The sequence below is a fragment of the Vigna unguiculata genome, chromosome 8, assembly GCF_004118075.2.
Source record: "Vigna unguiculata cultivar IT97K-499-35 chromosome 8, ASM411807v1, whole genome shotgun sequence".
Classification (NCBI taxonomy): domain Eukaryota; kingdom Viridiplantae; phylum Streptophyta; class Magnoliopsida; order Fabales; family Fabaceae; genus Vigna; species Vigna unguiculata.
Window position 1 is genome coordinate 24,536,767 of NC_040286.1, and position 13,933 is coordinate 24,550,699.

Below are 13,933 nucleotides of genomic sequence, written 5' to 3' on the forward strand. Positions count from 1 at the left end.
TTAACGCGGAAAGGAAATTATCCTTGTGATATCTTTTTTGCTCCAAAAAGAAAAAGTGAGTGGATTCAAACTACTCCAATATAGTCTCATTTTTCCTTAAGCATATTATTCACGAGAAAATACACAAAGCCTTTTCCTAATTACGAACTCAAATTGAAATCTCAGTAAATATCAAATCAAATATAATGAAAAGTGATAAACGAATACTAGAAAAAAAAAATTGTGGCACTTCATTATTTATTCAACAAAGTTAATTATGATGAAAGATACGTCATAATCTCACTCATGACACATAACGTATAAGTAGTAATCTGTAATAAACAAGAGGGAAAATGAATTAGAATTTCTCCATAATTAAAAATATACTAGCATTAGCAGCATAGACTAATAAAATGTACAAGGAATAAAACATAGCAAAATACTACTACAAAAAGCAAGAATCCTAGGCTAAAGTAAGTTAAAACTATGAGATTATCAACTTCCACAACAATCAAAGCATTAAACCACCATATTAACTAAAGATTAAAGCTAAGCTAACATAACAAATGCAAAGTAGTAGTTAAATTATAGTGAACAAAACCAACTGGACTTAAAATAAATTTAGCAAAAAGTAGATTTTATATGGAAGGAAAACTGGAAGAATAGGATGAACAAGGAAACTAGAGACATTGTGTTCGCCAGAAAATGATTATGGGTGGTGATTAAGCAACACAATTTGTAGGAAAATTAACTACACTAGTTAAAACACTATATTAAGCCATCAAAACAAGTTGGAAGTTATTAGATACTTAATATAATGGAATAGTAAAAAAACATAACTTCAAACATGGAATTAAAAAACTAAACACTAAAACATGTCTACTAGAACTGAGAAAATGAAAAATGGTCCTTAGAGAGGCTCAAGACATCTCCTTTACTCTCCACATTCAAAAAAACTAAAGTAACCCTCACCCACTCTCACATGCCTTTCCATATTTAGAAAACCCTAAAACAAATGTATCTCCTGTTACCTCCTATCCTCTCCCTTTTTCTTCACTAAAAATACCAAGAAAACATTCCTCTAGAAAGTTGGAAAAAAAATTCTGAAAATTTGTTGCCAAAAAGTTGCTTTGTCTCCTGTTTGTCTGAGTGTATGTTGCTTATGTAACAGAGTCAGTTTCTATTTTGTATGTTGATGTGGCTGTTGATGTGGCAGTGCACAACCCTAGCTTAGCTCCATTTGGGCCATTCCATTTGCAGTCCAGAAGCCCATTAGATGAAGAGAGGATCTGCTCCAAAGCTTTGCTAGATGCACCAGTTTTTCAAAGAAAATGTAATGTATCGTGATCTTCAAAGTTAAACTGCATCTTGTACATTGCTCTAAAAAATATGTTTTACCGCTCAAATTCAAGCTCTTTGAGTGTAGAATCAAATTCAAAAGGAATGAACTCAATTGGACACTTGTAAAAAAATTTATGAGCAAAACAGTTAGCAAAGATCAATACTGGAAGCTCTACGTTTTTGAGCAACGCCAAGTGATACCAAGTCAAGGAGGAATGATCAAAAACACACTAGGCGCAAATGAATGACGTTGGGAAGTGTTGAAAATCTTCAAAACATTCTAAAAATCATAAGTCTAAGCTAAAATTGAAAGATAAAAGAAACAAAGATGTGAAGGGAGTGTAATAATCTTCAACATGAGAATATAGAAATTGATTAGTTGCCAATTAGAATGTACAAAAAGGGATAAAAAAATACCATTACAGTTAATTGAAGAATCTAAGCTACCTATTTTAACTTAATCATTGATGTCGAATTAGGCGGTGGGTGTAGGGCATTGAATGCTATTTTGAAAATTGAAGTCAAAAAGCTCTAGAGGATACGGTGTTGGGTGCTACCTTGGCACCACTGTATGCTCACTTGATAGTGAGCTCTAGGGGTCTAGTGCATTGGATGCGACCTTAGCATCGTTGGACGCTCACTTGACAATGAGCTCCAAGGGTTCAAGGTACTAGGCGTTGCTTTGGTACCCTAGGCGCTCACTTGACAGTGAGCCCTAGATGTGTGGACGTTGGGCGCCCTCCTATACCATTGGATGCTACTTTGTATTTTTGTTGATATGATATTTTTTGTCTATTTTCTTGTGATTGTGTGTGAGTTGAGAATGTTTACTTTAGGTTGGTATGAACTTGAATAGAACAAGTAGGTAGTGATTCCTAGGATGGGAATACTACTATGTGTTGTGATGTGTGTAATGTATTGACAATAAAGGTTAAAATGAAATGGTCATCTTAACTTTACTAGTATTTGTAATCATATAGAGAATAATAACCAGTTGTGAGAGTCGAGGAAGGTTCATATATGGAGTTTTGGCTAGAGGTTGAACTCATAAAATATAGCTATAGCTTCTGCATGGCAGGAGTGAATGAGTAATGGCAGGTGCATGGTCTCAGGATTGCACTCAATACACTAGTCCGCTAACAACTAAAGGAGGAACTCAAGAAGGAGTTTATAGATGAGCTTGATCAACGATTGTTAGCCTTAGCACAATTGTAACAACAACCCATTATACCCCAACATGAATTGCCTCTTGTTATATTGTTTAGCACTAAAGGTAGATCCATCAAGACATGACATTGGGTCAACTAGACAATGTGATTTGTATGTTGATTCTTCCCCTTAATTAGTAACTGTCAACACTCAATTTCGTCTAGCTTAATAATTTTTTTTTTAAAAAATAATAATAAATAAGTAATAGTAAAAATAAAATAGTGTTAATAAAAAGAATGAAAAAAAGTTTCTTCGAAAAATTTAATTTTCTTTTTTTTTAAAATAAAAATAATAATAATAAATAAATAAATAAAAGGAAATTGAAAAAAATTGGTTTAATTTGCACAATCCCTTTTTAACTTTTCTAATCTCTCATTTTTGTATTTTTCTTGTACACCTTGATTTTTAATTTTGCAGCCAAATATATTTTATCCACCCACACAACCATTTTTTTGCTACTTATAGTAGCTCAATGTTTTATATTCTCACCTCATTCTTTGCTCTAACACCTTTATTCCAGAAAAAGAAAGTAGTGATATGATTATAATAATTAGAAGCAATATCTCTTTGTTAGTGAAAAACCAACACGACAAATGCACTAGTCGCACATAGCAAGTAATAAGTTTTTATTGTTCTCTCCTAAGGAACTTGTGCAACGCATGACAACTCTTGCAATTCATGACTCAATTAGACACAAAGTTCACAAAAACACTAAGAAACTTTTTTTGTATTTTATCAAACAATTGGTGTGCAACAAAAAATTAATTCACATAGTGTATCTATAAATTTGTCAAGATTAGACTTCATAGGGGCTGATAACTGGCCATGGTTGTTTTTAGATTAAGTTTTATATTTAACTTTTTTTTACAAATAACACGTTTAAATAAATCATTCACTAAATAAATTTAATTTTAAGCGTTATTTTTTAATCTTTTACTTTTATTTTTTTCTTTTTTCTTTTTTCTCACAATTTTAATAAATTCTGGATATGTAGTCACATGTATTATTTGGTATCCTATCAATGTTTCAAAAGTTTTAGAAAAAAAATAATTAATAAATAATTTAAATATACATTTAACTTTTAAAAGGTATAAGTGTTCGGGAGTTGTCCGCATTGTTTTAGTACTTGGTACCTTCTTTATTTTCTATAAAATTAATGAAAAATACAAACTTTTCAAAATAAAAAAAAAAAACGATTCATAAAAAACTGTGACTCTGATTCTCCATTAGGAATAGAGATATCTAAGAGCAAAGATTAATCCTTGTCGAGCACAAAAAACAAAAAATATTTTTGTTTCTTTTGAAGTTTCTTTTTTTGGATAAAATAAACATTTATAAAAAAACACATCCATTTGTATATTTAATTAAAGGTATTGTCCTAGAACAGATGTTATAGGGTGCTAACACCTTCTCTACGCGTAACCGACTCCCAAACTCAAAATATTTTTTCGTAGACCATGTTCTTATTATTATGGTTTTCCATAGTTTTCCAAAATAACTATGATGGCGATTCCAAAGCTCTTTGTTATATATATATATATATATATATATATATATATATATATATATATATATATATATATATATATATATTATTTTTGGTTTGTTATCCCCTTGTGATTTGTGTTGCGATAGTAACCATGGGAAATTGATAACGTTGTCGATCAAATAAAAACTACTTATTTGTAACAATATGAGTATTGTTAAGAAAGTAGCCAAAATATTAGTATTGGTAAAGTCAATCCTAAGTTGCCTCCCAACGAACACAGAATTGATTCTACAAATTAGTTCTTATAAAACTATACAAAAGGGGTTAGTTAAATAATATTGGAAAAAATAATAGAAGAAGATAAGGATAAAAATATATAAAAAAATTGATAAAGAAAGTAGATTGATTCCACTTTTTTTTTCAAAATAGATTCATCATCGATTATCTAAAAATTATTGCTCAATTAATTATTGTTGTAGATTTGCAAATTAATCAATGTAAATTCTCAATTAATTTGTTGGCGTTCTCACTATTAACTAAAGTACATTCTAAATTAAAAGTAAGAACTTTGTAGATTAATCATAGTAAATTTAACCAAAGTACATTCTCAATTAAACATTACTATGCCTAATCATGTTTATTCTTTTACATCTAATATCAAGTAAAATGCTAATTAATTAAAGTACATTCTTGATTAATTCTTGTTGAAGTTTTCACCTTTAATCAAAGTACATTCTCAATCATTGGCAAAAATTTAATCACATGAAAGTTTCTAAATTTAATCAAAGCACATTCTTAATCAAAATTAAAACTCTTGAACTCATATGATTGATATGTTTTGTAGATTTAACACTATGGTAACTTGCTACAATGTAAAAATCATTATTTTTACTTGATTTGGGTATAAAAGACATAGAAAAATATAAATCACAACAATAATCAAATGGACAAACCAATTATTGCATTCTAACCTTAGAATCTATAATGAAATTACAGTAAAACCAACTCTTAAAGCTTAACGCTCCATGAAATAAAAAAAAAAAAAAGAGAGGGTGGAGAGAGAGAACGAAATTAGGCTCTCATAAGGGTTCCTAAACTCTGAAGTTCTGAACTTATCTTTTCTACTTCCCATTGGTCTCTTTAAATAGGACCTAGAATGAGCTTTTCTGTTGCTAAAATCTCTCAAATATCTTTAAGATAATCATAAATATCATTTATCTTTATAGTTGTTATGAATATCTAAAAATATTTGGAGAGATATAGCCAATTTTAAAACTATTTGACAAATATAGTTGGTTGTCCCACATAAAAAAAAAACTTGTACTTGTGTATATCAGTTACTTTCCTTTTGGACTTCTGCATGAACATTCACAATTCTTGTATGTCTGGAAAAGACAAGAATTATGTATTTTTGAATGTGCTAAAATTTGAAAAATACATCGTATATGTCAAAGTATAAATATGAATATGATGAAAATGTTGAATTATCGATTTATCATCCAACTCCCCAAAGTCTTTTCTTAATTTTGTGAACTTGTTAAAGTTTCCTGATTGGTCAAACATTGAAAGCTTTATCATAAGATTTTTTTTTTAAAAAAAAGAGAAAATGTGAGCTAGCACGCAAACTTATGTGCTCGCACTTTTACAGGGTTGGGGCTAAATGAGTTGGCTAGCCCACATTACCACCCCTATCTTTAAGGTTTCATGAAACCTTAAACAATTTATTTCCACACCTCCATGAGCTCAACTTAGTTGCAGTTGCACTAACACACCTCAAAGTATTCAAAGAATATTTATGCAATTAAAAAATTATTTTTAACATGTTTTTGTATCTCATGCTCAATAAACCCAATTAAATTAATCTTTTAAGAACAAAATTTAATTAAAAATCTAGAATTAAACATTAAATGAGAGCATAAATATGATATTAGATCAATTAGCCAATGTGAGTTGTATGTTGATTCTTCCCCTTAGTAACCATTGGGAAGTGTTATGACGGGGCAACCATGTTACACAATTTGTATATTCCTTCTCCTTTGATAAAGGTCATGGTAGAGATGGTATATTATAGTGATGTTCAAGTTCTAGTGACGACATTAGAGGTTGTTAATGTAGCACAGGCATTGCAGAACTTTATTTCATGCAGTTATGGTTGATGTCAGTTCAATGTTTCCTAAAATTTGTATTTGTTATCTGTTATAAATGTCGTTAATTAATTTATTACAATATAGATAAATGCATGGTGTGTGTTTGGACGAGGGGAAACACAATACATATAGATTTTTGGAACTTAAATGATTAATTTGATTCATAACAAATGACAAGACACACAAAAACGTACATTAGCAATGCCATAATTAAATGATTCTATTTATTTTATTTTATTTTTTATTATTATTATTATTTTCTCTTTTTTAATAATGACTTATTTTATTTTACGTTTCTCATTTTAGTTTAGTTAAAAAAGAAAAAGGAAAAAAACAAAGAAAAAACAGAAAAAAGAAAAGAAAAACAACCAAAAAAATAAAACGTTAATCTTCTTAAAAAAGAAGAATAAATAGAAAAAATAAGAAGTCAAATTAAGGACTCTGTACCAAAAAGACCTATATCCTTCCTCTTTTAGTTAATTGAAAGATGTCTAGAGGTGCACTAGCTATGCTGCCATTCAATTTGCATGTCAAATGGGAATTACGTATTGTGGTGGCTTACTTAACATGTAGCTGAAGGAGCAGAAATCAATCATTATTTTCAGCTAATCCCACGGCTCGAGGTTGGAGGGAAAAGAGGAGAGAACAAGAGGGAAGGGTAATACAAAAACAAGGAATATCATAGCAAACAAGAAAGAAAGGAGGAGAGACACAATTTGATAGCGCAATTCCAAGGCACACTCGGAGAAGAGAACAAAACAAGGAGAATCAGGAGCTTCAAGAGGTAAGGTTTGTGCCTTCATGATCTGGTGTGTTGGATTTGTTGTGTTTTATTCCTAAATGAGCGTGATATGATGTATGTGTGTGCGTTTCCCGCATTATCTCTTTGTCTATTTGGCTCATGATCCAAACCGGTGATGCACTATTGCTCAAATATTGTTTTTACTTGAGTGCTGGGAAACAGAAGACGTTTAAACATGACCTTCATCCCACAATTCACCCGTACTTCACTCTTCCCTTTCATGGTCTCATAATACAAGAAAACCAACCAGAAATGCACTCTCACCATTCCATTCTCCTTCACCTGTGCACGCATAACCCCAAACCAGTTCCATCCACCACTTCACCGAGATCAACCCAAAGCTCAACACATATCGGGTTCATTTTTCTACCCCAAGTTCACCATTCTTCACAAAATTCACTAACTTTATGCCACCCATCATTTCAAACGAAGCATACCACACCATTTTCCATCTCCACGATTCAAACTCATTTCAACACCATAACACATAATCTCCAAACACTAATTCCTCCAATTATCACCACCTTCCCACTACACTCAACACGAACACCAAACCAACAACACAGAAACAACCCATCACCATCTTCATCTTCTACCGGCACCAAAATAACCAAAACAGAGAACCCTCGTTCACCTTCCCCCAACCCACTTCATTCACATAATCATATTATCTCATTCCATTGGGCTCTCCATTACCTCCATCAATCGCGTGTTACACAATCATTCATCCCCATCCATTCAAATCAGAAACAGAAAGCAGTGAGAAAGAGACAAAACCATCGTCGACGAGTCGGAGTCTCGAACCGTGACGGTCTTGGTCGTGACAACCACGAGATTTGGTATTAGAGTGAGTGATGTCGAGTCGGAGTTCGAGTATAGGAGTGTGGCCGCGCACAGTGGTGAACCCAGCAACGGTGGCTCGTGCAAGAAGGAAAAGAAGCAACATTGTCTGCTCCAGGTCGCCTGGCAAACAGTGAAGGTAGTGTGGTTGCCATGTCCCCATCCAGATTTCGCACGAAGAAGACGTTGTGGGCGTTGCTACGAAAGTGCTTCACGTGAGGTGAAGCGGATGATGGTATCACCGCCAGCAGCACTTGCGACGGTGGCCGCCGTCGTCGCTAGCGTTTCAGGTTGCGTAGGTGATTGACCCAAAGCTAGGAGTTGTTGTGTTGTGCGTTGGAGATGATTGGCTAGGGAAAGAAAGATCAATGGGACTTCTCCCTGCACCCCAAATGAATTTTCCTGTACCCAAAAGCTGATTTAATTCTTACTTAGTGCTTTATAGTAAAAAACTTAAAAGTAAAAAAAAAATTCTCTTGTATTTAATACAGCAGCCCATGCACCCCCGAATTTTGAACTTATCCCCTTTTGTGCATCAGCAGCTCCTTTTCTCTCCCAGATCCGCCATTTTCATTTTCTCTCTTCTCTTCGTCTAATTAAATGGCATAGCAGCAATCACACCAGTGGGAGCCTCCTTAATGATTTGTAAATAAGACGCTATTTGAATATGTTATTTGAAATAGCCGAAATGGACTTCCTTAACACATTTCTTTCCAAAGAAATATCATTATGGATGTCGTCATCCGATTGAATTGCGGATGTCGACATCTGGTGTACATATTTAATTTTGGTTTCGTACAATTACGGATGTCGACATTTGGTTTAGACAATTGCATTGCGGATGTCAACATCCAATTCACATTTTTTTGTGTTTTATTATGAATGTTGCTGGTTTATGGGATTATTACGGATGTTGACATGCGGTTCAGACAAGTGCATTACGAATGTCGACATCCGGTGCACATTTTTTGAGTTGTCATTACGGATGTGGCTAAATAATAGGATTGTTACGGATGTCGACATCCTTTTTTTTTTGAGTTTTCATGCATCAAAATTTTCTATTATGGATGTGGAAGAAAGAATGAGAAGAAGAAAGAGTTGGTTGTTGACGTTCATGATAAAGAAGTGTGAGAAAAAGAGAAAAATTTAATCTCTGGGAAGAAGTGTCTGGTATCTACTATAACTATGAAATGCACAAAGAAAGTGAAGAGAAAATCAAGATTTGCGTTTGTATTTTATAGGAGTGAGGCCAGGCCTAATCAAAGTGTTTTTCTTTTCTTCTTTTCTTTTTCTTTCTTTTTTCTTTTGTCCACATTTACTTTTGTAATTATTGAGTTATAAATTCTTAAAAAATTGTCCACATGTGTCTAATCATGTTTTGTACAAAAATTAATTTTCGCTTATGGTTAGTGGAAAAACTCTGGTAGTCAAAAAGTTAAATATTTTTTAGTGCGAATTTAAAGGTTAATTATTATAAAATTAGTTTTGTAAATTAAAATATGATCTTTGTATTGAATGATAGTATATATTAGTCAAAACCTTATGTAAATATTATTTGATTCTTTTTGTTTAAGCACTTTTAAAAAGTTTATAGATTTTAAATACTTATAAATTCGTAAAAACAGGGAAAAATGTATTTTATGGAATAGACAGTGCATGAGGATCATAGGGATGGAGGATGTCTTTATTTCTCAAATTGTTCAATAATGGGAATTATTTCATTATAAAACGAACGTTCATATTCGTGTGTGTACCATTATGAATGTCCACCATTACAAATTTCAATTTTTTGGATGAACACCATTACGAATGTCTACATCCGTAAGAGGATATTGGGTTACAGATGTCGACATTCGATTCACATGTGTTCAAGCAAAATTCGGATGTCCACATCCGATAGATTTTTCAAAAATTTGGTTTTTTATTTTTTTAACACACTTATTAAACAATTATAATAATTAATAAATCATTATGTTAAAAACATACCAAAAAATAGAAAAAATATATAAAAAATGTTAATTAAATATTAAACTTTCACAAAATAAAAAGAAACCGAAAGTGCACATGTTAGTTTTTTAATACTTTTCTAATTTTTGTTTTTGATAATTGCATAATTTTATATGTCTTACTTTTGTGTTGCTAAAATATAATTACAGGAAATTAATTTATTCGAATGCAGTATGTTGGCATAGGAATAAAATCTCAACCAGTGATCATAATTGAATGTCCACATCCGCAATACAATTGTCTTAAACGGATGTGGACATCTGTAATAGATCATTTCAAAAAATATATGAAAAGCGATTGGATAAAAGGGAAGCGGATGTCGACATCAGCAATTCAAAAGCATAAACCGGATGTCGACATCCGTAACATATCACTTGACATCCGTAATCCCCAACACTCAAAACTAATGAACCGAATGTCGACATCCGCAACTCATATGTGCAAACCGGATGTCGACATCCGTATTGACCAGTTTCAGAGAAAAATTTGAATTTACGGAAGTCCACTTCCGTTGTTTACAAAATATTGTGGGTGCAGGAGGTGGGCTTCTGGAATAAATATAAGAGAGAGAAAATTTACTCCTTAATCTTTACTTTTTACTGTGAGGGCAAAACATGAATTAAGAACCTTTTTGGAGGTACACAAAAAATATTGGAGGTGGAGGGAAAAGCTCCCAAGATGAATGGAGAGGTCTTAGGGTTTTGGTCTTCAGAGAATAAGGAGATTTGGTCTGGGCAAGTCTTTACTCCGTGCACCCCTCTTGTTAATCTATGCAACCCCATTACTTTGTAGAATTGATTGTGTTTTTTTTTTCTTTTTTTCTGTCATTTACTTCGTACACTTCCATAATTGTTAATCCTGCACCGCTACACACACTCCACATTTGTTAGTTAGTGTTTGTTTGATTTGGACTTGCCTTTTTTTTCTTTACTTGATGCACCCCTATTTTAGTGTCTATACCCCATGTGTTTGTTTTTGTTTTGGACTTGTGTTAATGTTATTGATTGCAGTCCATGTTTTGTTATACACACCTACAATTATTACTTTTTGCACCACCATGTTTACTATCTCCACTCTTTCTGTACATCCCTGATTTATTTCATGCACCTCGCACATTACTCAATCACCTTCACTCCCACCCTTTCTGTACATCCCTGATTTACTTCATGCACCTCACACATTACTCAATCACCTTTATACTTATGTTTTTCACTTTTATCCTTTTTAATTAAATTTCATCTTTTTATTTATTTATTTATTTATTTTTCTTTTTAAAAAAATAAAAATATTTCAAAATTATAAAATTACAGAAATAGAAAAAATCTAACAAATGTTCTCTTTCACTTTATTGTGTTTGTCCGGTCGCTCGCACCGTGTGACATTCATTTTCAAAAATATCAAAAATAATTTCCTCTTTCAATTTTTTTGTGTTTGTCCGGCCATTCGCGTCATGTGACACCTATTTTCAAGTAATTCAAAAACACCAAAAAATATATAAAATTTAAAAATATAAAAATATCAACATTTTCAAAAGCAAATCTCTTTTTAGGAACTACATGATCCTTGATTCTCTATTGTGTAATACATAGGAGCAAAGTCAGTCTTTATCAGGTTCACCTCTGAAAAAATCAAATCATTTTCTCAATTACTTTCTAAATATCTTGAATGATAACCAAGGTCAATCCTTGTCGGGTCCAAAAAAATTGTTTATTTTTAGTATTATTTCTTATTATTTTTGGGGAAAATTAACATTTTGAAAATCACATCAACTTTGCATGTTTAATTAAAGGTATCGCTCTCGAGTGGATGTTGTAGGATGTTAATATCTTCCCTACGCGTAACCGACTCCTGGACTCGAAAATCTAGTTTTTCGCAGGCTTGTTTTATCTTTATGATTTTCCATAATTTTTAAAAAATAACTATGATAGCGACTCCAAATCTCTTCTTTTCTAACTCATTTCTTTTTTTGTTCGTCGTCCTAGCGCAATTTCAGTTACGACAATAACAATCACATATTATTAATGAACACTGTTAATTATGTCAACTTCAATTTATATATGTTGCAAATTTTAATAACCAAGAACAATTGGTCCTAAAAGCAATGGTATACGTTAGAACAACTTGGCCAAATATTTCATAAACATGCATAACACCTTAGTATAGATGATAAAACTAGTTTATGGAAATTTAGTTTCATTTTTTGACTTTGTATAAATTTACTACTGTTTTACTAAGTTTTATCTTTAGATTATTGGTTGGCTGCTTGTTTGATTATAAGGGGGTAAATTATAAACAAATAAACCTATTTAAAAACCAACACATTTTGACAACGGTTATGCACAAAACATGTCATTTGTCCAATATTTTCTAAAAATTAAAAGAAACACCTAAGATGACGGTTCATTACAGAGAAACGTCGTTTCTACTCGTTTTCCAAATCAAATTAAATAACAACGACGGATGTTTTTTCTTACTCGTCATTAAAAAGGCAAGTTATCATGACGAGTAGCGCCGTCATCAAAATTTTGAACTTATGGAAACAACATGAATAATGATGGTCTCAAAACCGTCTTCGAAAGCTCTTTTTAACCGTCTTCCAAATCTCTTTCTGCACCAGTGATACCAATTTTGATAAAGCTTTCTTACTTGTTTATGGCTTTGGTACCCGCCTGTTATGATCATGGGTGTTTCATGAGAGTAAAGCATAATGCAGGGACCATGAGGGGCATCCTTGAGTGACATGTAACAAATGTCCATTATTGTAAAATCATCCATAACACATGTGAATGGAAAGCAAACACAAACTGATATAAACTCACCAGCAAATGGCAAATTGAATATTTTTGCGAAGCTAACACATTCGAAGTGACCTATTAAAGAAACATCAAAAATTAAATTTTTTAATCAAGCTATAACATCCACTAAGCAATAAAGACCAATATTTAAGAAGACAAACTGAGAACATAAACAAGAACAACCTGACTTTATCCCTAACATTGAATGGTGATATTTTTATCAGAATAGGAAATTTACAGGTTAAGCACCATCAATAGAGAGATTGAAGCGACCAAAGCGATCTCCAGCAAGTGAATCTGCACCAAGTTGATATGTTTCAACTACTTTGGAAATAATCTATGGCATGAGTATTTAAAAAAGTTCAGAAAAATGACCACCAAACAGAAATAATGCAATGAATAATTTAGGTTGAAGGTTGGTAGAAAAAGAAAAGAAAAATAAAATGAACTAACAGTCTTGAAAAGTCGTGTGAAGCTAAGGTCATCTATTCATACTTCAATGGGACATTTATGGCATAAAACTTTGCTTCTCTTTCTCCTAATTCCTTTAATATGATAAAATTAATTCAAATCATTCCAATCTATATAGAGTATTTAGAAAACTTCTCAGACAACATAGCGCATTTCATTCAGCATATTACTACATGGAGAATATTGACATTAATGTAATTATAAGGTTGTGATAGAATAGACTGATTGGCATAACCAAAGATACAAAGAGAATAAAGAAAAACACCTTAGCATCACCAGTACTTGGGAAGAACAGGTCTCCATACTTATGAAAACTGACAGTCATCACCCTTTAGAAACCGTAGTTGTGTTGGCATGCGAAATGGTTAAGAAGAAGATATTCAATCTCATCCACTGCATACAAATCAATGCGAGAAATTACCAAAATGATAAATCCATCAAATCAGCAGAACACAGAAATTGAAGTTAGGGAAAATAACCTTCTGGAGAAAAAAAAAACCACTATCATGTAGAAAAAACACTTCCAAAAGAATTTTCAAGGAGAAAAGAATGGCTCAAGAGAGAAGAAAATATGACTTCAACGTGGAGAGGAGAATATAGCATCCATGAATATCAGAGAATGAGCTCTTTTGCAAAAATAACATAGAGTTCTTCAGTGCCATGTGAAGGTGAGAAAACGAAGGAGCACGGGAAGAAAAAAAAAAAGTAAAAGAAAAGAGAAAAGTATCAATTAAATGTCTCAAATTTATTTTGTGTAAACAGTTAGTTCTTCTTAATTTATCGTTTACAAAATAATATAATTATTTATTTATTTTTTAAATACTAACGATTATTTTTATATATATTTTATAAA

At 32.0% G+C, this 13,933-nt stretch overlaps 1 long non-coding RNA gene across 1 annotated transcript; it reads right to left on the bottom strand.

Annotated features, from left to right (window-relative positions):
* Positions 1-12,238: 12,238 nt before the first annotated feature.
* On the bottom strand, positions 12,239-13,465 carry LOC114193335. Its single transcript, XR_003606252.1, has 4 exons — positions 13,346-13,465; positions 12,848-12,906; positions 12,634-12,684; positions 12,239-12,544 (listed from the first exon to the last, which is right to left on the bottom strand). It is a non-coding gene; the product is annotated as an uncharacterized LOC114193335 (long non-coding RNA).
* Positions 13,466-13,933: the final 468 nt, after the last annotated feature.